The sequence below is a fragment of the Paramormyrops kingsleyae genome, unplaced genomic scaffold, assembly GCF_048594095.1.
Source record: "Paramormyrops kingsleyae isolate MSU_618 unplaced genomic scaffold, PKINGS_0.4 ups31, whole genome shotgun sequence".
Lineage (NCBI taxonomy): Eukaryota > Metazoa > Chordata > Actinopteri > Osteoglossiformes > Mormyridae > Paramormyrops > Paramormyrops kingsleyae.
This window is the reverse complement of record NW_027325969.1, coordinates 1,015,337-1,040,423: the sequence shown is the minus strand read 5'-3', so window position 1 is coordinate 1,040,423 and position 25,087 is coordinate 1,015,337. Positions and strand designations below refer to the sequence as shown.

The 25,087-nt window shown below is 48.6% G+C and overlaps 5 non-coding genes and 1 pseudogene across 5 annotated transcripts; all 6 read right to left on the bottom strand.

Annotated features, from left to right (window-relative positions):
• Positions 1-11,167: 11,167 nt before the first annotated feature.
• On the bottom strand, positions 11,168-11,281 carry LOC140584246 (U5 spliceosomal RNA). The gene has a single exon (XR_011986208.1). It is a non-coding gene; the product is annotated as a U5 spliceosomal RNA (small nuclear RNA).
• A 399-nt stretch (positions 11,282-11,680) lies between these two features.
• Positions 11,681-11,867, bottom strand: LOC111839775 (U2 spliceosomal RNA). The gene has a single exon (XR_002837184.2). It is a non-coding gene; the product is annotated as a U2 spliceosomal RNA (small nuclear RNA).
• Positions 11,868-17,583: 5,716 nt separating this feature from the next.
• Positions 17,584-17,697, bottom strand: LOC140584245 (U5 spliceosomal RNA). The gene has a single exon (XR_011986207.1). It is a non-coding gene; the product is annotated as a U5 spliceosomal RNA (small nuclear RNA).
• A 402-nt stretch (positions 17,698-18,099) lies between these two features.
• Positions 18,100-18,325, bottom strand: LOC140584185 (U2 spliceosomal RNA; annotated as a pseudogene).
• Positions 18,326-20,305: 1,980 nt separating this feature from the next.
• On the bottom strand, positions 20,306-20,419 carry LOC140584244 (U5 spliceosomal RNA). Its single transcript, XR_011986206.1, has one exon. It is a non-coding gene; the product is annotated as a U5 spliceosomal RNA (small nuclear RNA).
• Positions 20,420-20,825: 406 nt separating this feature from the next.
• LOC140584156 (U2 spliceosomal RNA) lies at positions 20,826-21,020 on the bottom strand. Its single transcript, XR_011986180.1, has one exon. It is a non-coding gene; the product is annotated as a U2 spliceosomal RNA (small nuclear RNA).
• Between the last annotated feature and the right edge of the window lie 4,067 nt (positions 21,021-25,087).

Below are 25,087 nucleotides of genomic sequence, written 5' to 3'. Positions count from 1 at the left end.
TAATTTAGGCTATTTGGTAGTTTTAAGTGTCAGACAGTACAGCAATTCACCAGAGCTACTATACTACATGTTAGGTGGGAAGTTATTCTTATGTTAAAAGTACTTTACTCAGAAGTGCTGCAGATATCTTGCCTATGGCAGAAGTGGCAGTAGAGTGTTATCGTGTGCAATAACAGCTGCTGCAGACTTATGACATTAACAGGAGATACATGTCATCTGATAAGCTGATGACAGCATTGCATTTCTATGGACTCTGACTCCTACTTAGAAAATGCCTACCTGTATGCTACACATAATAACATGTTAATTGGTGAATTCATAATGTGAACTGGTAATTGCACAATGTCAAGACGCCATTATATTTATATATATAGTGCGAGGATAGTGACTGAAAAGAAGCAGCCCCTACATCTTTTATTTTAGTGTAACATGCTCATCATTATACACTCACCTAAAGGATTATTAGGAACACCATACTAATACGGTGTTTGACCCCCTTTCGCCTTCAGAACTGCCTTAATTCTACGTGGCATTGATTCAACAAGGTGCTGAAAGCATTCTTTAGAAATGTTGGCCCATATTGATAGGATAGCATCTTGCAGTTGATGGAGATTTGTGGGATGCACATCCAGGGCAAGAAGCTCCCGTTGCACCACATCCCAAAGATACTCTATTGGGTTGAGATCTGGTGACTGTGGGGGCCATTTTAGTACAGTGAACTCATTGTCATGTTAAAGTAACCAATTTGAAATGATTCGAGCTTTGTGACATGGTGCATTATCCTGCTGGAAGTAGCCATCAGAGGATGGGTACATGGTGGTCATAAAGGGATGGACATGGTCAGAAACAATGCTCAGGTAGGCCGTGGCATTTAAACGATGCCCAATTGGCACTAAGGGGCCTAAAGTGTGCCAAGAAAACATCCCCCACACCATTACACCACCACCACCAGCCTGCACAGTGGTAACAAGGCATGATGGATCCATGTTCTCATTCTGTTTACGCCAAATTCTGACTACCATTTGAATGTCTCAACAGAAATCAAGACTCATCAGACCAGGCAACATTTTTCCAGTCTTCAACTGTCCAATTTTGGTGAGCTCGTGCAAATTGTAGCCTCTTTTTCCTATTTGTAGTGGAGATGAGTGGTACCCGGTGGGGTCTTCTGCTGTTGTAGCCCATCTGCCTCAAGGTTGTGCGTGTTGTGGCTTCACAAATGCTTTGCTGCATACCTCGGTTGTAACGAGTGGTTATTTCAGTCAAAGTTGCTCTTCTATCAGCTTGAATCAGTCGGCCCATTCTCCTCTGACCTCTAGCATCAACAAGGCATTTTCGCCCACAGGACTGCCGCATACTGGATGTTTTTCCCTTTGCACACCATTCTTTGTAAACCCTAGAAATGGTTGTGCGTGAAAATCCCAGTAACTGAGCAGATTGTGAAATACTCAGACCGGCCCGTCTGGCACCAATAACCATGCCACGCTCAAAATTGCTTGAATCATCTTTCTTTCCCATTCTGACATTCAGTTTGGAGTTCAGGAGATTGTCTTGACCAGGACCACACCCCTAAATGCATTGAAGCAACTGTCATGTGATTGGTTGATTAGATAATTGCATTAATGAGAAATTGAACAGGTGTTCCTAATAATCCTTTAGGTGAGTGTAGTTCATGTCATCTCTTGTGCATTGTTTCTTTGGCACATCTTACGTTTTATGTTTTGGTTTATTTTCAGTGTTTGGTTTATTTTATTATCTGTGCTCCAGTTTCTTGCACACAGGCAACAGCAGTGCAAATTTAGGTAGACATTAAGAAGGTGTTGTTACCAATTTTCGCCACAAGATGGAGTCTACCTTTTCGTGAGCACCTTTGTCAACAGTGTAAATGCAGCGGACATACATTGTAATGAAGCGCTGAGACGAGATGCAAGACAGATGTGCTCACAACAATGTACCGCTATGCCTGTATGTTTGCAGGTAAGGAGGCATCATATTGAATGAATAGGTGTGGCATAGGACAGAGGGTTGGCCGTTTAGCCCCTATAAGTGTGTTTGGCGTGAGTTAAAGTTGTTGTTGTTAGCCGCTCTAGCCTAGCACCTAAACTAGCCGCTGGCGGGTGAGGGTAAAATGCAGATTCCGTCGGACGTAAACAAAAGAGAAATTCGAGGAGCTCAGCATTGCAGTGCAACTGCGCAGTCAGTACAATACGGTTGCCCGAAATCGTATTATTCTTAATGTTAACATTAATTTCATTGTTAATTTGTTAAACAGATAATTAAAATGTTTATTATCTGTTGAGCGTTCTCTGGTCGAGGATAATCTGCATTTTTCCCCTCTCTTGTCCCGTCAGACAGATGTGGATGTCCATGGCTATATCAACGTCACTGTTCATGGATGCCTGTTCCTGACGAATAAAATAAATCATAATAAATCAATAAATAAATATGTCTTTCACCAAACATGTCAGTATTTTATGGCCTATAGTTTGCTGGATTACTTCTATCCCCTTTTTTGAATATGGGTGTTATATTAGCATGCTTCCAATCTGATGGTACCACACCCGCAGATAACGATTTCTGGAATATTAAAGTTAAAGGTTGGCTAATAATATCCCTCATCTCTTTTAAGACTATAGGTAAGATGCCATCAGGCCCCTGCGATTTATTTATTTTGAGTTTAGCTAGGCTTAGTATCACATCAACCTCAGTTATACATATATTGGTCATAGACGATGCTGTATTCGTATTAATTGGTGGTAAGTTACTTGTGTTCTCTATTGTGAACACCCTTGAAAAATAATCATTAAACTCATTTACCATATCAATTTCATTATCAATTATAAGTCCCTTACTATCCTGCAAATTAGTGATTTCAGCTTTTAGTGCTCTCTTGGAGTTAAAATATTGGAAGAAACCTTTACTGTCATGCTTAGCCTCCAATGCAATTTTTCTTTCTACATCCCTCTTGGATAGCCTAATGTCATTTTTTAACTCTGCCTGTAGACTTAGATACTCCTGCTTAATTTTGAAATCATTAGTTATTTTCCATTTTTGGAACAGAGCCCTTTTCCTCCTGACTTTATTCTTAATTTCCTTAGTAAGGATAATCTGCATTTTTACCCTCTCTTGTCCCGTCAGACAGATGTGGATGTCCATGGCTACCAACGTCACTGTTCATGGATGCCTGTTCCTGACGAATAAAATAAATCATAATAAATCAATAAATAAATATGTCTTTCACCAAACATGTCAGTATTTTATTGTAATTCTGTATTTCTGTAGATCTCACATCCAAGCACTATTGAACTGTTTTGGTGTTATCTGATTAAATTTTCTCATATAAGTACAGCTATACTGTACAGCTTGAAAGCACTCCTGTGAAATATCTACGTAGAAACGTGGTTGCCACTCTACAAGCCATTTTATCAGAATTAATACACGAAATAAATAAAAGAAAAAGGATATTGCAATTAAAGCATCTGTTATATTGAAATATGGAAGTGTATGGGGCGCCATTTGTAAAGTTACGAAACATTTTTGTACTTGCCACTTTTTCAACATTTAGTGCAATTTTCTGACATTTAGCTAGAAGTCAATGGTGTTGTGGATCATCATATTTTTTGCTGTGTAGATTATTTGCACAATTGTTCATCATATGTAAATATAAATGGTATGTCTATATATAAATATTAAATGTAAATGTCAAATATAAATGTTAAATGTAAACGTAAATATAAAAGTTAAATGTAAATATAAATGTTAAATATAAATGTTAAATGTTAACTTATATCTAAATGTTAAATGTAAAAGTTAAATGTAAATATAAATCTAAATGTTAAATGTAAATGTTAAATATAAATCTAAATGTTAAATGTAAATGTTAAATATAAATGTTAAATGTAGACTCTAAATGTTGAGAAAATATGCAAATTAGCCACGCCTATCTGCATAGAAATGGGCGGTAACGACGAATTAGCTCGCTAAGTGGTTCGCTTGCAAAACGGCAGGTCCAATCGCGAGGACCGTAATCCATTGAGATTATCGTCACTGCTACGCGTCGCTCGTTCGCATGTCGGTAAATACTGACGCGCGAACGTGCGATATGTTTCATGTGATGTGTTATCACTTTTAAGGAAAGTGAAACTGTAAGGTGCCCCCCCCCCTCGAATGACTTTTCCAGGGTGGGGGGTGCTTCTTCATTACATATGGTGTCCAGACAGGTATGCAGCTGGACACCCTAAATGAGGGATCATACTTAAAAGAAATCTGACCCTCACAAATGAATTTGAATTCTTGTCCAGCTCAGAGAGAAAGGGGGTCATGGTTACACATACAGCAGGCCAGATGAGGTAACATGTCTTTCACACATTTCTTATGGTCTGTATGAACCCACAGTGTATCATCACATGCAACACTTGCAAGGTCTTCAGCATATAACCAGAACTCAGCTAGCAAGAGCTAAAAATCACTGAGCAGCTCAGCAGAATGTGCCAAACCAGCCCCGTTATAGCTTGTTGGGTTATTAACTGAACGGGTAGAACAAAAAACAGTATATTTCCTTGCTGCTTACTTCCGTTTTCTGTTTGCCAGATGAACATCATTAAACACATCACATGAAACATATCGCACGTTCGCGCGTAAGTATTTACCGACATGCGAACGAGCGACGCGTAGCAGTGACGATAATCTCAATGGATTACGGTCCTCGCGATTGGACCTGCCGTTTTGCAAGCGATTTCTTGCCATTTCCGAACAAAATGTTCAGCAGCATCTTACGAACTGCCGCCATCAGCTAAAGCATGGCGGGAAATATTTAAGGCCAATTTATACGATACTACTGATCCCCTACTCGGCCCATTAAACATTCATAATTTATCGATGTTACAGTGGAAAGTGCAGATGATGTTGCTCCCGGCTGTGAAGCAACGCCATGTAATGCAGCGTTCTATAGCATCTAAGTGAGCCGAATTCGCCATATTGTCCTCAATCGCCCCTAACCTGCAACCACTTAGCGGGCTAATTTCGTCGTTACCGCCCATTTCTATGCAGATGGGAGTGGCGAATTTGCATATGTTCTCAACATTTAGAGTCTACATGTAACATTTATATTTAACATTTAACATTTACATTTAACATTTAGATATGTTAACATTTAGATATGTTAACATTTATATTTAACATTTATATTTATATTTAACATTTTCCAAAATGTCATCATTTTGCAAAGATGGCAAGATGGCGGCGCGCGTGAGTGCTGCAGCTTGGTGCCCTCTAGTTCGGTGTGGCAATTGTATGGCGAACTCTGCCAAGCACAATGCGTATACAGTCGTGCAAACCTGATCAGCATCGGTTTTCAAAATAGCATTCCCGTCACGGACTATTTTCAACAAGCCAACAACATACCGCCTGAAATATCGAGGACACCGGGGTCTCCATGGATTGTTGTCGGCTCTCACAGACAGCGACGACGGAGACGGGACAGGAAACAAAAACGGGGATGTCGAGCCGGCCTGATAAAGAGGCTAAAGAAGGATCCTCACAGACCACCTCTCCCTAGCGTCTTCCTGGCAAACGTAAGATCTATCGTGCATAAAATGGATGACCTAGAGCTACGGATAGCAAATAACAACTTCGTCCGGGACTGCTGTGTGCTGATCCTAACTGAAACCTGGCTACATCCTGCTATACCCGACAAAGCTGTGCAGCTAGCAGGTCGCGTCATTCACCGGAACGACAGGAACAGTGACTCTGGTAAGAAAAGAGGAGGTGGTCTCTGCATTTACATTAACAATGACTGGTGCTCACAAAGCCATGTTACTCATAAATACTGTTCCCCTGATCTTGAGGCATTAACTGTCATCTGCCGCCCTTTTTACTTACCTAGGGAGCTAACTGTAGTCTCCATTACGGCTGTGTATATCCCCCCAGATGCTAACGGGGACGTAGCTCTAAGCTATCTTCATGGATGCATTAGTAAACAACAACTGGACCAGCCGGATGGGGTACACATAATAGCTGGGGATTTTAATCAGGCTTGCCTGAAAACTGTTCTCCCTAAATTCACCCAATATGTGAAATGTGCCACCAGGGAGAGCAACACCCTTGACCATGTTTACTGTAATATTAAACATGCATATAAAACAGAGCCACACCCTCACATTGGCCAGTCGGACCACCTCTCGCTGCATCTCGTACCCGCCTATACTCCCTACATCAGGAAAAGCAAGCCATTCACCAGGGTGATCAACACCTTGCCCGGGGACGCCCTCTCCCAGCTTCAAGACTGCTTCACAACCACGGACTGGAGTGTTTTTGAAAGCAACGATTTGGAGGAATTTACAGTGACTGTGCTATCATACATTGTTTACTGTATTGATATGGTCACCATCACCAAACGTGTTAGGGTATTCCCCAACCAAAAACCCTGGATGACGAGTGAAGTGCGGCACCTCATCAGGGACCGTAACACAGCATTCAGGTCAGGAGACAGGGCACTGTACAGTGCATCCAGAGCTAACCTGAAGAAAGGCATCAGGGCTGCTAAGGTCGCATACAAAAGGAAAATAGAGGGATACATCACAGACAAGAACCCACGTCAAGTGTGGCACGGATTACAAAACATCACCAACTACAAGGGCCACCAGATCACACCCCCTTCCGCCGATGCTACAATGGCAGAGGAGTTAAATAACTTCTTTGCCCGGTTCGAGGCAAATGGTCATTCAGCACCCCCCCCAGCCTTCACCAACACCCCGCTACTCCTCCAGGAACATCAGGTGAGGAGGGTCCTGAGGGAGGTTAATCCAAGGAAAACAGCTGGACCGGATGGAGTGCCTGGCAAGGTACTCAAGGCGTGCTCAGACCAACTGGCAGGAATTTTCACCAAGATTTTCAACATCTCCCTGTCCCGAGCCATCGTCCCATACTGCTGGAAATCCTCTACCATCATTCCAGTTCCAAAAACATCTGCCTGCAAAAACCTGAACAACTTTAGGCCTGTGGCATTAACATCTGTGGCAATGAAGTGCCTGGAAAAGCTGGTTGCCAAGCACATCAAAGACTACCTCCCTCCATCATTTGACCCCCACCAGTTAGCCTACAGGGCAAACCGTTCCACTGAGGACGCCATTGCCATCGCCCTCCATGCAACGCTGAAACACCTTGACCACCCGGGTAACTATGCAAGACTGCTCTTCATAGATTTCAGCTCAGCCTTCAATACAATAAACCCGGACATTCTGATTAAAAAACTCCTGGACTTACGCCTCCCTCCCTCCACCTGCGCTTGGATTAAAGACTTCCTCTCCAATAGGCCACAACAAGTGAGACTCGGTCGCCATCTTTCCCCTTCGCTCACACTCAGCACTGGCTCCCCCCAAGGCTGTGTGTTGAGCCCACTCCTGTACACACTCTATACATCAGATTGTTCCCCCATCCACCCCTCCAACCTCATCATAAAGTTCGCAGATGATACCACAGTGGTCGGTCTCATTTCAGGGGGCGATGAGACAGCATACAGAGATGAGGTGCAGTCACTTGCAACTTGGTGCACATCAAACAACTTACTTCTCAACACACTAAAAACCAAGGAAATCATCATAGACTTCAGACGCAAACGCACTGCCCATGCTCCACTGAATCTTAACGGGGAATGCATTGAGCAGGTGGCGTAAGTTAAATTCCTAGGGGTACACATCACCGAAGATCTCACTTGGTCCACCAACACTAAAGCAATAACTAAGAAGGCCCAGCAGCGTATGCACTTCCTGAGAATTCTCAGGAAAAACCATCTGGAACAGAAGCTGCTGGTGTCCTTCTACCGGACAGTCATCGAAAGCATACTCACCTTCAGCATCACAGTATGGTATGCGGGATGTACAGCAGCAGACAGGAAGGCCATGCAGAGGGTCATTTACACAGCCCAAAAGATCATAGGCCACCCTCTGCCCTCCCTGGAAAAGCTCGCCGAATCCCGCTGCCTCTCCAGGTCCAGGTCCATTCTCAAAGACTCTGCCCACCCAGCCCACCACCTGTTCAACCCGCTTCCCTCCGGCAGGCGGTTCAGGTCACTAAACGCCCGCACTACAAGACTTTCCAACAGTTTTTTTCCCTGGGCCATACGTTCACTTAACAAAAACAATATCCCTCTGCAGACATTGGTCACCCACCACCCCAATCCCCCCCCCCCCTCCTTCCACCGTCTGCAATGATTAACTATGTCTCTGGAAATTGTATTTGATCACTTTATCCTCATCACCATCGCACTTTAACAACAGGCATTTGATAGTCTGATGCTGTTACGTTTACTATAATGTTATACCTTTGTGCAGGGGAGTGTCTTGTTTTGGTTGGAAGGTGGGGACTAATGTTTTGGGTGAGAGGAGTGAATAGGTTTGGGGGGAGTGTATGAGTGAGTGTGGGTAGGCTGCCTTGGGGCAGATTTGTTAATTCTTAACTATATTGGTTTTAAAACACTGACTAAGAGTGGCAACTCTAAATTTCGTTGTGTTTAATACTACGTATTTTATGCAATGACAAATAAAGCTTCTAATCTAATCTAATTTACATAGGGCTGGACAATAATTCGATATCAATATATATCGCGATATATTTTTTTTCGATAACGGTGATACGATTTTTAAACACATTTCCGATATTTACATGTATCACAAGTGCTAAACAGCGCGTATTCAAATCGCATTTGCATGGTAATTTGCTGAACAACGCAGCTGTGAAACGTGATCCAGGTAAAACTTTTTTAGACAGCATAAATAATATTGAAGCATTTGTTTAAGCAGACTGTTAAAAGCAAAAGCAACAAAGCATTTTAGACTTTGTAAAGAAACCATAGTAACCACGTGTATGATACTTTTCAGAGCTGCGTCAGAGGGAAATGACTCGTGAATTTAATTTTGACACTGGTTAGCTTTTTGTGAAAACGAACTACAGTACACCCCGCAGGTTTTTTGTGATTTTGTGAGCGATCTTTGTGTTTTCAATGTTGGAGAATATAATTAAAGGTTTGTATCAAGAAACGACGGTGGTTTTTATTGTATACTGGTAAATCTCTGCTGTTAGTTGGTGGTATGCCTTTTGTTAGCCAACATGTATGTCGGGGCCGGCTCTACGCTGGGGCAACGCCCCCTTAAGCAAACGTCCTGCCCCCTTAAATCAAACTTTTAGAAGTTGAGGAAGAAAATAATAATTACCCACAAACTGAATATGGACAAGATTTACTACAGTAGCTGAAAAATCCACTGAAAAAGGCACAAACGAGATGATAAGTTTCACTTCTTGTTCGCTCTTTCCCTCCGCGTTCTGTTTGTGCGCGGGCTCACGCAGCACTCGGCAGATCCCCCACTCACCCTCCCCCCAGCTAAACATCCAATCACTGTTAGTATGCAAATGAGCCAGTTTCTCAGTAGGCAGGGCAAAGCGAAATGAGCTGCGTGATTGCGGAAGGTTTGGAGGAAACAGCAATCTCTCTCGTCAAAATCATAGTGATTAGTGAGATCATGGTTCGAATTATTTTTGTCTGTTTGGGGGGGGTCTTGATCGGGGGGTACTGTACCCCCCAGTACCCCCCGATCAAGACCCCCCCCAAATAGACAAAAATAGCAGTTTGGGGGGGGGGGTATTAACATTTTTCTTGTTGTTTTTTTTTTTTTAAAGAAAGAACCTTACCTTGTAGGAAAATTTTATGTAAAACGATTTTAGACACCCCTAGTGTGGATCGTACCATTTGAACCACCTTGGCGCTAGAAGCAGCTTAGCCAGTCGGTTACGTCATTCATTCTCATTGAGCGACTTGTTCGTTGTGATTTCAAGATTCTTTATTCGTCACATACATAGTTATAACAAGTACAACATGTAGTGAAATGAACCCTGACCGATCCTATTTTTCAGTTTTATATTTCAAGACTCGGTGAATTGATTTTTTCTTTTTCATAACTTAGCCTACCCTTTTTAGTTTTGGTAATATTGGCAATAGTGAAAAGTGTTTTGTTGGGTTCAAATATGTTTGATATAGGCCATCCAATTAAGGTAAATGTCTTGTTTTTAATCTGATGAGGAATATTTTATTTTATTTTTTGTTTTACTTTTCAGTTTTCCCCCTGAGGGATTGCCACCTTACTGTGGTCAGGGGCTTTGCGTGCCTCAGTGACCCTAAGAGCTACACCAGCAGAAGCTTAGCCTTCAGGTGGGACACCCAAGTTGGACAGGTCTTAGGGCAGAGGCCTGACAAAGTGCAAACCAATTACATGACAAAAACAGTTATCCAGAGCACCACCCCACCCCTTTCCCGCCTTTGTCGCCACCATGTGCCCCCTTCACATTTCTGTCTGCCCCCTCATATATGCATGTCTAGAACCGGCCCCGATGTATGTACATATTTATAGCATGCCGATCGCGTATGTATGTATGTACATTCTCAGTTATTAACACACATAAATACATTTCAAGCACATGCTAATATATTGCTGCCATATTGGTTTTCGGTTATCTCGATCATCGGTTATCTCGACGCTTTTTGGCAACCCCCTAGGCCGGCGACATAACCGGGTTCGACTGTATATGAATAATCAGCCTGTTCTAGTTTAAATGGAAATATATTATTGTTAATAAGCTGAGTCTGAGAGTTTTATTTATTTGATAGTTTATTTCACATTTCTTGTTTGTAAAGGCTAAATACAAAAAAAAAGTGAACCTTTTTTTTTTTGTACTGTTTTTATTTAAAAAAAAAATTATATAATTTTAATAGGAGGAGCCTGGAGGTATTATAGACTTTGCAAATTCAGTTTGCAGACAACCATTGTGCGTGTCCTCGGCAGTTTTTTCCTGAGGCTTTTTAATATTACCCATATCGATATCGGAATTATATCGTATCGACCAAAATTAAGAAATATATCGTGATATAAATTTTTGCCATATCGTCCAGGCCTACTTGATCTTAGCCAAAAGGCCGAGAAGCGATACCCACAAATTGCGCCCCGCCGGGCGCCGGCATGCGGGATGCCGACGGAGCTGGCGCGGCTCAGCCCTCACCAGCCCCTCTGGCAGGTGTCGCCCGGCGAGTCCACGCGTGATCCAGGGAGACCACAGCCGCGCCACCGGGCACCTAACGCCAGCCGCTAAGCCGGGCCCAGTCTTCCTTTGACAGCAGCAGTGCAGCTCTGCTTGGACAGAGCCTCCAAAAATACCATGAACTCATCGCTATCCCTCTCCACGGAAATCTTTAGTAAAAGGCGAAAGATTTATACGGGATGAAGAGAGACCCGAGTCGATATGGGGCCGCCGCCAAGCCGGTCGCCGTTAGCCGGGCCTGCGTGACGCCCCCGCTCGGAGTAGAATGCCCAGGGCCGTCGCAGCCGCCGTCCTCGGGGCCCCGACTCCTCCCTGTCCTCCTGTCCTCTCAAAAGACAGCAATCATTTTAACAAACATGAGGGAAAATTCAAAAGGCAAAGATGACATCATGCCTTACCTCAGCGCAGCTGTCCACCGCACAAACAGTGTGTCACCTTCCTTTAAAAAAAAAAAAAAAAAAAAAAAAAGAAAAACGGCGGGAAACGGGGGCCACGCACAGACAGGGCCCCCCCCCTCACAGCACTCAGTCTATTAGTCACTCACTCACTCACTCAGTCAGTCAGTCAGTCAGTTCTGCCTTTCGACAACAGGGGGCAGTAGAGGTGCACCATTCCCGGAAGCACTGCAATACCGGGTCGATGCGTGGAGCGGACGGGGCAAGCCCCACTTCCGGCTCCCTGTTCCAAAAATCCGTTTAATATGTGGTCCCCTCCATGGGGGACGTATCAGATATTAAACTGATAAGAACAGATTTTTATTTTTTTTTTACCAGTCAGAGTTGGATACCCGTCGCTTCATCAACTCGGCCCACCTTCACTCATCATTCCGGCTATTTCAAATTCAATTACAATTTTTATTTCAATCAAATAAAATATTAAAATTATCATCTCCTTAAGAGGATCTCAAACAAGACATTAACACACCATTAAAATTCAGCCCATATCAAAGTTTAAAATTTAAATATAAAATACATAAACCACACCAGACATTCAATAAATAAGCAAATATTAATCAAAAACCATTGAGTGTCAGTGGTTATTTTCAAAATCACCCCCAGGCTTAAAATCCCATTGCAAAGGGTTTCCGATCCTTGTGAACTTTATGGTGTGACACTGAAAAAAAACATTAACGCACCACCAAGAAAGGCACAGTATAAGGTGCGTGCGTTCACAACTCACGTGCCACACCGACCTTCCTGGATGGAGCTCGTACTCACCAAGATGTTAGTGGGGCTATGGCCGCAGAAGGCCCTTCCACCTTTCCTTGGCCTCGTGGTAGCCCCACTGGATGATGTCCCGCTCCATCCTGAAATCCAAGTCCGCCACAATCTTTCGATATAATCCCCAGGCCCTCAAATCTGCCCCTTTATGGATGAGTGCCGACCTTGCATTCCAAAGTTCACGTTTGGTCATGCTGATCAGCAGCCACATCCGGGGCGGGAAGGGAGTCTGAGGACCTTGGGGCCACCCCATCATCACCTTATCGTAGGACAACACAAACTGCGGGTCTAGTTTCCTGCACAGGCCTTGCACTGATCTCCAGACCTCCCTGGCATACCCACAGTCCCAAAAGGCGTGCCTGAGGGTCTCCTCCTCTGAGCACTCGGGACGTGGGCAGCCTGAGTGTCTGGTCAGCTTGTGCCTGTACAGTACATCCCTGACCGGCAGCTTACCATGCACACACTGCCAGTTCAGGTCCTGCAGCCGGTTATCCAACCCCTTGGGCTGGATCCTGGTCCAGGTGTCCTTCTCCAGGCCCAGCACAGCACGGGTTCCCCTCTTCACCAGCACAGCCCGATACAGGGCTCGGTGCCTGGTGAGGGTCCCTGGGGGGAGACCTGCCGGAAGAGACTTACTCCACTTAATAGCATGGTGATAGTGGGTCGGCAGCGTCTCCGCCTTGGGCCCGGCGTTGGACCACGACGTCAACAGACGTCTCATGGGCAGGGCCAGCCACAAGTGAACAAAATACTGGTGGGGGTGTTCTAGGGGAGCCACCAGACGTGCACAGATCTGGGAGAAGAACAGGCAGTCAAGCTTGAGAGGGAAGTCAGGAACATCCCTCCCCCCACTGTCCTTTCCAAGGTACATCACTTCCCTCCTCACATACTCATACCTGCCGCCCCAAACAAGGTTAAACACATCCTTAGTTAAGCCTCTCCGCATGAAGCGGGGCATGGGGAACACATGGGCGAGGTAGAGGAGGGTGGGAAGGATATCAACCTTCAAGGCGAGAACCTTACCCAGGAAGGACAGGGACCTGGCCTTCCACATCCCCATCTTCCGCCTGGCGATCGTCAAACGCTCTTCCCAGTTTACCCGGGCAGCACCTTTCGAAAGAAAGTTAACCCCCAACACCTTGAGAGGGCCGCCGCAGAGAGTGAGCCCCCCCGGGACGTCCTCTCTCGCCTTCCAGCTGCCAAAGTACTTGACCACCGACTTGCTAAGGTTAAGTGCAGCCCCGGAGGCCTTCCCGAACGCCTGCACCAAGCCCAGGGCGTGACCGAGCGCATGGTCCGAGCACACAAACAGAGTGGTATCGTCTGCGTACTGGGCCAGCTTTACCGTCAGGCCCCCACTCCCTGGCAGGATCAGGCCGTTGATACCTGGATGGGCACGGATGGCGCTCGCCAGTGGCTCTATATATAGAGCGTAGAGGAGGGGGGAGAGAGGGCAACCCTGCCTCACTCCACTTGACTGGGGAACCCAATCACTGAGGGAACCATTAATCGACACATGGCTACCAACCTCAGTATAAAGCGCATGAACCCATCCCAAGAACTTAGGCCCAAAACCTAGCCTGCTCAATACCCCAAACAGGAAGCAGTGGTCCACTCGGTCAAACGCCTTCTCCTGGTCCAAGCTAACGAGTGCCAGAGGGACATTCCTGTCCTCAGCCCAGGCGATCGCGTCCCGAATTAAATGTAAATTCCAAGTCGCAGATCGACCCGGGACCCCGCAAGTCTGGTCACTATGGACCAGGTGGGTCATGGCCTTTTTTAGGCGCTCAGTTAGGGTCTTTGCTATGATCTTTGCATCTACGCAAAGCATTGTCAGGGGTCTCCAGTTGCCAAGTTCGGCACGATCGCCCTTCTTGTACAACAAAGACAAGACCCCTGACCGCATGCTCTTGGTGAGCATGCCCTGACGCTGCACGTCCTCAGCCACTTCTAGCAGCTCCGGCCCGAGGACTTCCCAAAACGTGGAATAGAATTCCACGGGGAGTCCATCGAGACCAGGAACTTTGCGCCGGTTCATTTTGCCTAGCACCTCAGTCAGCTCGGCTAGAGTGAAGGGGGCATCTAAGCTGTCCCTTGCCTCACTGGGAAGACTAGGTTTGAGTTTGGATAAAAACTGCTCCCCTAGCTCAGGTTCGGTCTCCCTTTTCTTAAAAAGGTCACCGTAAAAACATTTAGCAACCTCCAGCATCCGGGCCGAATCGGAGACCAGATTGCCTCCTTGGTCCCGGAGGGCAGTGAAACACTTTTCCTCACGGGCCAGTTTCACCTTATTAAAGAAGAAGGCTGTACATTTCTCATTCTCCTCCCTTTCCAAAGCCCTGGCCCAAAACAAGGAGGCCGCAGCCGATTGCTCGTGCAGGCCCCTCAGCTTAGCTTTGGCTGCCTGCGCCTCCTCAAAGTTCAAAGCCCCTCCGTTGTTGTGGCGGGCATACTCCCTCTGCAGCCTGGTCTCTAGCCGTTGGATTTCGTAAAGCCTTTTAGCTTTACGCTGGCCGCAATAGTGGATAGCTAGAGCTCTAACCCTCTCTTTTACGCTCTCCCACCATGCGGCCGTGGAGACGTAGGCTGCCTTACAGCCCCGCCACGCAGTAAAATGATCCAGGAAGAGAGACCTAAAGTCTCTCTCTTCTAAGATCTCCACGTTCAGCTTCCAATAGCCCCTCCCGAAGGTAGGGGCGTCAATGGAAACTGTGGCCTCGACCGATGTATGGTCCGAATACCACCGTGGAGACCTCAAAACCTTCCTAAAAACAACAGAGGGCGAAGCTAAAATATAATCAATACGGCTGCTGGCCCCACGACTGTTGTGCCAGGTATGGCCCGGATCTGTGGGGTTGCACATTTTAAAACCATCAGAGAGGTTGAGGCTGCGGATCAAATTCCTAAAATGTTTAGTGCTGACATCCCCTTTCCCTTCTAAAAAAGTATTGAAGTCCCCTCCTAAAATTATGTGTCTATTAGTGACACAAAACTGGGCCAGCTCCTCAAAAAGCGCAATGCGGGACGAGGCCTCCACTGGAGCGTAAACGCACATCGCCCGGATGTGCTGACCTCTCCAGGTGGCGTCCACTCCCAAAACCCTTCCCTGCACTACAGTGAAGGTACTCACATTCTCAAAGGCCCGGTCACCAAAAAGGATGCCGACGCCTGAAGAATGGACACCACCAACGCTCCAGCAGGACTTACCCCTCTTCCACGCTTGTGAGAAAAGAGCCACGTCCCGCTGGTCCCTGAGGTGGACTTCCTGCAAGAAACAGAGATTGAAAGGGGAGGATGTCAGTTCATCAAAGACCGCGGCCCTTTTGACTGGGTTCCTCAACCCTCTGGCGTTAACAGTAAAAATTTTAAAACCAGCCATGGGGGGATTAAAAGAAGAATAAAACAATAAGACATTAAAACCATAAAAATTTTTAAAAACTATAAACCCTAAAACCAGCTATTAAGACCCCTGTTCCCCCTCCCCGCTCATGCCCAGGATTTTCCCCAGCATTGAGTCCTCCAGGTAGGCCTGGTCGTTTGGTGAAACCTCCAGGCCCGAAAAGGTAATGTCCTCCTGGGGAAGGGCTGGGGACAACATTGACAAGTTCCAACTTATATCTTCTGTTTTGGGGGCGGGGGGCGATACGACCTGTACAGGGGCCTCAGCTGGGGGCGCCGCCTCCTTGGGGGTACCTGTTGCCTCGTCTGCTTCCTTCCTCGTCTTCTTGGTTTTGTCCTTGGGGTCACCCTTCTTCTTCCTTTTGGTGACCCCGGCCCGGGCCTGCGGGGACTGCCCAGCCTGAGCCCGGGGCCCCTCAGCCCCCAACGGGGTCTTCACTGGGGACCTGGCCACTTCTTCCTGGGCCCCCACTGACCTCTCCTGAGGCCCCCCTGACTTTGGGGCAGGGAGCAGTTCCCGGTCCGGCACTTGCCTCACCTGCCCCCCACCTGCCAGAACGCCCGCATAGGAGCGCTGGGGGCAGACACGGGCCAGGTGCTCCTCGCTGCTACAGTGGCGACAACGTTGGGGGCCCTTACAGTCCTTAGCCATGTGCCCGGGCTCAAGGCAGTTACGGCACTTAAGGTCCGGGCAGTCCTCCGCCTTGTGTCCATGGCCCTGGCACGACCGGCAGAAGGTAGGCTGTCCAGTGTAGAACAGGTACCCCCTGTTGGGCCCGATGGAAAAGTAGGCTGGGGGATGAAGATGTCCCCCCTTTCCATCCGGCCGCAGTCGCACCTGGAGCTGGCGGCGCCCATTCCACACACCCAGCTCGTCCCGGACATCTCTGTGTCCTGGTAAAACCTCAACGTATTTAGTGAGGAACCGGCAGACGGCCTCCGCAGACACGTAAGGATTGAACACATGCACCGTTACCACCCGCTTGTCCGTAAACCACAAGGGCTCAACCGAGTACATGTTCAAGAGCGGGTGGTCGGACTTGCTCTGCTCCAGCACCCCCCGGTATGCCTCCTCAGAGGACAAGGTAACATCCAGAAACCTCTGGGGATGGTTCCTCTGAACGCAGATCAGGTCCTCCAGCTTAAGGCCCAGCACACCAAAGACAACCTCCCGGATGAAGAAGACCCTGTCATGAAACTGGGTCTCTCCATCCAGGTTCCTCCACCGGAACCGGGCCATGTTAAGCAGGCCGCCACCTACCATCGGACCCGGTCCCGAGGAGAGGGTCGTCCCGGCCACTGGAGCCGCCGCTGGGGCCGTCACTGCCGTCCTAGGAGCCGTAGCTGCCATCCTCCAGCCGGGGTGCTCCGGCATCAGCCGTCCCACTCGGAGTGGAGCAAGGCGCAGTGTTCCAGAGGTCCTTCCACCGTAGTCCAAGACGAGCTGAGCTAAAAACTAGACTAAAAAACAAAATAATAAAAGTGAATAAAAACAAACAAGGGCTGAAAAACACTAAAACAGGATACCAAGGTTCACCCCGTGGCAGCGGCGGTCAGGCCACCTGCTGGGCACGCATTAGGATCCCCTTGGTATCCGCTAAACTAACAAACACGACGGGTAAAACGGCTAAGAAAAACGGCAAAAGTTTTTAAAAACTTGATCTTAGCCAAAAGGCCGAGAAGCGATACCCACAAATTGCGCCCCGCCGGGCGCCGGCATGCGGGATGCCGACGGAGCTGGCGCGGCTCAGCCCTCACCAGCCCCTCTGGCAGGTGTCGCCCGGCGAGTCCACGCGTGATCCAGGGAGACCACAGCCGCGCCACCGGGCACCTAACGCCAGCCGCTAAGCCGGGCCCAGTCTTCCTTTGACAGCAGCAGTGCAGCTCTGCTTGGACAGAGCCTCCAAAAATACCATGAACTCATCGCTATCCCTCTCCACGGAAATCTTTAGTAAAAGGCGAAAGATTTATACGGGATGAAGAGAGACCCGAGTCGATATGGGCCGCCGCCAAGCCGGTCGCCGTTAGCCGGGCCTGCGTGACGCCCCCGCTCGGAGTAGAATGCCCAGGGGCGTCGCCGCCGCCGTCCTCGGGGCCCCGACTCCTCCCTGTCCTCCTGTCCTCTCAAAAGACAGCAATCATTTTAACAAACATGAGGGAAAATTCAAAAGGCAAAGATGACATCATGCCTTACCTCAGCGCAGCTGTCCACCGCACAAACAGTGTGTCACCTTCCTTTTAAAAAAAAAAAAAAAAAAAAAAAAGAAAAACGGCGGGAAACGGGGGCCACGCACAGACAGGGCCCCCCCCCTCACAGCACTCAGTCTATTAGTCACTCACTCAGTCAGTCAGTCAGTCAGTCAGTCAGTCAGTTCTGCCTTTCGACAACAGGGGGCAGTAGAGGTGCACCATTCCCGGAAGCACTGCAATACCGGGTCGATGCGTGGAGCGGACGGGGCAAGCCCCACTTCCGGCTCCCTGTTCCAAAAATCCGTTTAATATGTGGTCTCCTCCATGGGGGACGTATCAGATATTAAACTGATAAGAACAGATTTTTTTTTTTTTTTTAATTCATCTTTATTCAACATTTCTGCTTACAATCTAAGAACAACACATAAAACTATAAAAACCCAACATTTTCCACATACTAACTAAAACAAACCCACATCAATACTAATCAAAATAGCACATCAAAACCCATTTATACCCACAAACTTAATCCAACACTATAATTAACAAAAACATATTACTACCATAATAATACAAGACACCTTATAAACATACAAAACTTAAAATATGAAACTACTCAAAACATTACAACACACATTAAAACAGTATTAAATCCATAAATATAGCAGAAATCCTAAAATCTTTAAAAAGGTAAAACATTATCATCCTCAGAAATATCCCCATTAAAACTAAGGTCTCCCCCGGACTCAACAGTGGCTAAAAAAGAACGTTCATTTGCAATGTCCTGCTGCACTGGATAAGACCGTCTCTCAAGTGGGGAGACCAGAACACTTAGTAAGTCCATCTGTTCAAAAGGGGAAATCGCTTCTCGGCCTAAAGCAGTGTCCTCGTTCCTCCGGGCCTTCTTCCTCCTCCTGCTTTGGACAAACCTGGAGGGAGAGGTTGCGCGCTTTTCAGCCACGGCCAATGGACCCTTACCTGGGGACTCCACAGAAGCACTGGAGGCCGTGGACTCCCCATCGGCACTGGCGAAGGGCTGATCCTCGGTGTTCTCAGCTCCCCTCTCGGCTCCCCCGTGCATCTCAGCGCAGCCCGGCAGTGCCTGCTGTCGGGCCCCGTCCACAGCCGAGCCCCGGGTAACGGCGTCGGCCCAGGACGGTTTGCGCTGAGGGCAGCTCCGAGCCAGATGGTCCTCACCTCTGCACAGGTTACACCGGAGGGGGCCCTTGCAGTCCTTCGCCAAGTGACCGACGTCCAGGCATCTCCAGCACTTCATGGTGGTACAGGAGTCCGCGGTGTGGCCCAGGCCGTGGCACAAGCGTCAGGAGGAGGGTTGCCCGGAGTAAAAAAGGTAGCCCTTGCAACGACCTATCATAAAATGAGCAGGTGGGTGGCTATACCCGTCAGGGGAGCTAGCGTCGGGGCGCAGGCACACCCGGAACTGTCTGTGCCCAGTCCAGACACCCAGCTGGTCTCTCACGTCCCTGTGCCCAGGGACCACGTCGACAAACCTGCCCAGGAAGGCAGCCACCGCTTCAGCTGGAACAAAGGGGTCCAAGACATGGACGGTGATCACTCTCTGGTCCAGCTTCCACAGTGGCTCCACGTCATAGTACATCCGGCGAAGCTCTTCCTCCAAGCGGCTGCATGCAGTCAACATCTTCTTGTAGCCCTCTTCCGTAGTGCAAGTCACATAGAAGAAGGCCGAAGACTGGTTGCGCTGCAAACAGATGATGTCTTCCATAGTGAGTCCCAGGAGGCCGAAGAGCACCTCCCGGATGAAGGTCAGTCTCTCCGGGAAACTCTCCGGTTCCTCCTGGTGAGTCCACTTGAAGGCTGCTGTATGCCGGATGACTACGACGGTCCTGTGTGGGCTCCCGGACATCCTGGCGATGGTGGGCAAGAGAGTCCTCGGGAGCCGGGCAGGGAGTCGACGTGTCCTAGCTGGGTGCCTAAACTAATAAAAGCTGGAAATAAAACCCCAAGCTCACCCTGCGGGAACGGCGGTCAAGCCACCCGAACCTGCACGTTAGGCTTGCAAGGGCTACCCAAAATAAAAAATAGCGCTAAAAGGAGACAACAGCTAGCCCCGTGGCAGCGGCGGTCAAGCCACCTGCTGGTCACGCTTTAGGTTCGCTGTTGCCTCCACTAAAAAACCTGGCAATAAAAATCCCTCCAAAAAGAAGCACTTGATCTTAGCCAAAAGGCCGAGAAGCGATACCCACAAATTGCGCCCCGCCGGGCGCCGGCATGCGGTATGCCGACAGAGCTGGCGCGGCTCAGCCCTCACCAGCCCCTCTGGCAGGTGTCGCCCGGCAAGTCCACGCGTGATCCAGGGAGACCACAGCCGCGCCACCGGGCACCTAACGCCAGCTGCTAAGCCGGGCCCAGTCTTCCTTTGACAGCAGCAGTGCAGCTCTGCTTGGACAGAGCCTCCAAAAATACCATGAACTCATCGCTATCCCTCTCCACGGAAATCTTTAGTAAAAGGCGAAAGATTTATACGGGATGAAGAGAGACCCGAGTCGATATGGGGCCGCCGCCAAGCCGGTCGCCGTTAGCCGGGCCTGCGTGACGCCCCCGCTCGGAGTAGAATGCCCAGGGGCGTCGCAGCCGCCGTCCTCGGGGCCCCGACTCCTCCCTGTCCTCCTGTCCTCTCAAAAGACAGCAATCATTTTAACAAACATGAGGGGAAATTCAAAAGGCAAAGATGACATCATGCCTTACCTCAGCGCAGCTGTCCACCGCAAAAAACAGTGTGTCACCTTCCTTTAAAAAAAAAAAAAAAAAAAGAAAAACGGCGGGAAACGGGGGCCACGCACAGACAGGGCCCCCCCCCTCACAGCACTCAGTCTATTAGTCACTCACTCACTCACTCACTCACTCAGTCAGTCAGTCAGTCAGTCAGTTCTACCTTTCGACAACAGGGGGCAGTAGAGGTGCACCATTCCCGGAAACACTGCAATACCGGGTCGATGCGTGGAGCGGACGGGGCAAGCCCCACTTCCGGCTCCCTGTTCCAAAAATCCGTTTAATATGTGGTCCCCTCCATGGGGGACGTATCAGATATTAAACTGATAAGAACAGATTTTTTTTTTTTTTTTTTTCCATACTTTATTAAACAGTTCTGCACATCATTTAAATCAACACCACCTGATCAAAACATATAAACATCAAACCTACACTTTTAAAATTGGCATCGTCATCCATGCATATTAAAACAACCTTTCCAGCATACATCATAAACAAATATTACAACAATGTAAAAGGTTGAAATTTTTAACATAATACACATCAATGGCAATACAATAGAATCATAATAATAAGACATATTAAAACAGTATTAAACAAACACATTATGCTGAACTATATACCATAAAATAATCAAAACAGTAATAAAATCAACAATTAAAATTACACACATTTACCCTTTAATTACATTCATCTGGCCATTTCTACAAATAAAATGTCACCTCAAATGCAAGCCATTAAAAGGTTAAAACCTTAAAAGAGGAACAGACCCACAGACCACAAATTTCAAACACAAGGGTCGGGTTAAAACAGGGTTATACACCATCCACACACATAAAATCTGAGACTTCGGGCATAAAATACGGTTAATCACAGAAACAAAGCACACCAAATAGATTAAAATGTTAATAGATAATGTTAATATTAATAAATACGTGCTAAAAGTGATCAACCAGTAGTGCACAATAAATTCCGTACATGCAATTATTAAAAAAGTATTTGAAATACAACACACGCACAAAAAAACAAAGCACACTCACCTAAAACCCAAAGTACCTTCTGTGTGCTCCAGAAAGGTGCGTCATGTCCACCCTGTAGAATGGAGCGTCACCACCTAAACGAAACGGAGCTAAAGCCAAAAGAGGCCCTTCCACCTCTCCTTGGCCTCGTGGTAGCCCCGCTGGATGACGTCAGTCTCCATCCTGAAACCCAAGTCGGCCCGGATTTTACGGAACACCCCTTGTGCCTCCAGATGAACCCCTCTGCGGATGAGCGCGGTCCTGGCATTCCACAGCTCTCGCTTGGTAATGCTGACCAGCAGCCACATCCAGGGGCCGAAGGGGTTATGGAGCTTGGGGTCCCACCCCTTCAACACCTTGTCGTAGGTCAGACCGGGCTGCGGGTCCACACGTCCACACAGGCCCGCTACCAACCCCCAAACTCTCTGTGCATGCCCACAGTCCCAAAACACGTGCCTGATGGTCTCATCCTCGCTGCACTCGGCCCTGGGGCAGCGGGGGTGTCTGGTCAGCTTATGCCTATGTAAGACGTCCCTGACTGGCAGCTTACCATGAAGGCACTGCCAGTTCAGGTCCTGCAGCCTGTGATCCAAACCCTTAGGCTGGATTCTCGCCCATGTGCCTTCCTCCAGGCCCAACATGGCCCGAGTATCCCTATGACCAAGCAAAGCCCTGTAAAGCGCTCTATGCTTGGTCAAGGCCTCTGTCTTGACACCTGCCGGAAAAGACTTACTCCACTTGACAGCGTGGCTGTAGTGGGCCGGCAGGGTCTCAGCCTTGGGGCCGAGGTTGGTCCACGACGCCACCAGACGTCTCATGGGGAGAGCCAGCCACAGACGCACAAAGTGCTGATGGGGGTGCTCGAGGGGAGCTGCCAGGCGCGCGCAGAGCTGCGAGAAGAACAGGCAGTCAAGCTTGAGAGGAAAGTCAATAACATCCCTCCCCCCACTGTCCTTTCCGAGATACATCACTTCCCTACGCACGTACTCGTACCTGCCCCCCCAGACGAGGTTGAAAACGTCCTTCGTCAGGCCTCTGCGCATGAAGCGGGGCAAAGGGTACACATGTGCAAGGTAGAGCAGGGTGGGAAGAATATCCACTTTTAAGGCTAAAACCTTACCTTGGAAGGACAGGGACCTGGACTTCCACAGTCCGATCTTCCGCCTGGCGATCGCCAACCGCTCCTCCCAGTTCAAACGGGCGGCACCATCCGAAAGGAAGTTGACCCCCAACACTTTGAGAGGTCCGTCACAGAGGGTGAGCCCACCTGCGACGTCCTCCCTCGCCTTCCAGCTGCCGAAATACTTGGCCACCGACTTACTGAGGTTGAGCGTCGCGCCGGAGGCCCTACCGAACGCATGAACAAGGCTCATGGCATGACCGAGAGACTGATCCGAGCAGACGAAAAGGGTGGTGTCGTCTGCGTACTGGGTCAGTTTAACAGTTTTCCCCCGACTTCCTGGGATAAGAAGGCCATCGACCCCGGGGTGGGCGCGAATGGCGCACGCCAGTGGCTCTATATAGAGCGCGTAGAGGAGGGGGGAGAGGGGACATCCCTGCCTCACTCCACTCAGCTGGGGCACCAAGTCACTCAGGAAGCCATTGATAACAACATGGCTCCCAACTTCGTTATACAAAGTGTGTAACCACCCCAGGTAATTGGGTCCAAAGCCAAACTTACCCAATACTTGAAACAGGAAGCGGTGATCTACCCGGTCGAAGGCTTTCTCCTGGTCCAAGCTGACCAGCAGGAGAGGGAGGTTCCTGTCCTCCACCCAGGCGATGGCGTCGCGGATGAGATGGAGGTTCCACGTCGCCGATCGACCCGGTACTCCACACGTCTGATCGCTGTGAACCAGATGAGCCATGGCCTTCTTCAGGCGTTCTGTAAGGGTCTTTGCGATGAGCTTTGTGTCTACACAAAGCATGGTCAGGGGCCTCCAGTTGCCAAGGTCGGCACGATCACCCTTCTTGTGCAACAAAGAAAGAACCCCTGACCTCATGCTCCTAGTGAGCAAACCCCGGCGCTGAACGTCCTCTACAACCTGCAGTAATTCCGGCCCGAGGACATCCCAAAAAGTGGAATAAAATTCCACCGGGAGCCCATCAAGGCCCGGTACCTTGCGGCGGTTCATCTTGCCAAGCACTGCGGTCAGCTCGTCCAAGGTGATGGGGGCTTCTAAGCCGTCACGAATGTCACTGGGAAGGCAAGGTGAGATGTTGTCTAGGAACCGCTCCCCTGCAACCGGGTCCGTGTCCCTAACCTTAAAAAGATTGTGATAAAACAATTTAGCAACCTCCAGCATGTCTGATGTTGTTGTTACCGTATCGCCGTTTAAGGCCCGGAGAGAGTCAAAGGTCTTCTCCTCCCGGGCTTCCCTGGCTCTCTGGAAAAAATGAGTATTGCACTTTTCATTGTTTTCCAAAAAGAACATTCTGTCGCGGAGCATTTGGGCCGAGGCAGCCTGTGCATGCAGGCGCCTCAGCTCACCCTTTATGTCAAGCAGTCGCTCGTGGTCGATGGTGCCCCCGCTGTTGTGAGCGGCGTATTCATCCCGCAACCTTCTCTCCAGCTGCAGAATGGAGAATTTCTTCTCCATCCTGCGCTGCTTGCTGTACTGCATGGAGAAGGTTCGGATCCTATCCTTCACACTCTCCCACCATTCGGCCACGGAGGGGAAGGTAGGCTTGTCCTTCTGCCATTCGGAGAAGTGATCTAAAAAAAGGTGTCTAAAATCGCTCTCCTCCAGGATCTGCAGGTTCATTTTCCAATAGCCACCCCCATATTCAGGGGCGTCTATGGAAACAGTGGCCTCCACTGCCAAGTGGTCAGTGGGCCACTGTGGGGAGAGGGACACCTTTTTAAAAACAACGGGGGATGAGGCTAAAATATAGTCGATGCGACTGCTGGCTCCGCGACTATTGTGCCAGGTGAAGCCCGGCATGCTGGGGTTGCATATCTTAAAACCATCAACAACTTTAAAGGAACGAATAAAATGGCAAAAGTGCCCAGAGCTGACATCCTGTCTACCCTCCAACGAGATGTTAAAGTCCCCTCCTAAAATCAAGTGTCGATCTGTGACACAGAACGGGGACAACTCTTCAAAGAGAGTTATACGGGACGAGGCCTCCACTGGAGCGTAGACACATATGGCCTGGAGGCGCTGTCCCCTCCATGTGGCGTCCACCCCCAAAACCCTACCTTGAAGAACGGTAAACGATCTTACTTCTTCAAAGGCGCGGTCGCCAAAAAGGATCCCGACGCCTGAGGAGTGGACACCACCTACGCTCCAGTAGGATCTACCCCTCTTCCATTGTCGTGAAAAGAGAGCCTCGTCCCGCTGGTCCCGGAGGTGGACTTCCTGCAGAAAACAAATGCTGAAGGGAGAAGATGCCAGCTGATTAAAAACAGATGTGCGCTTTAAA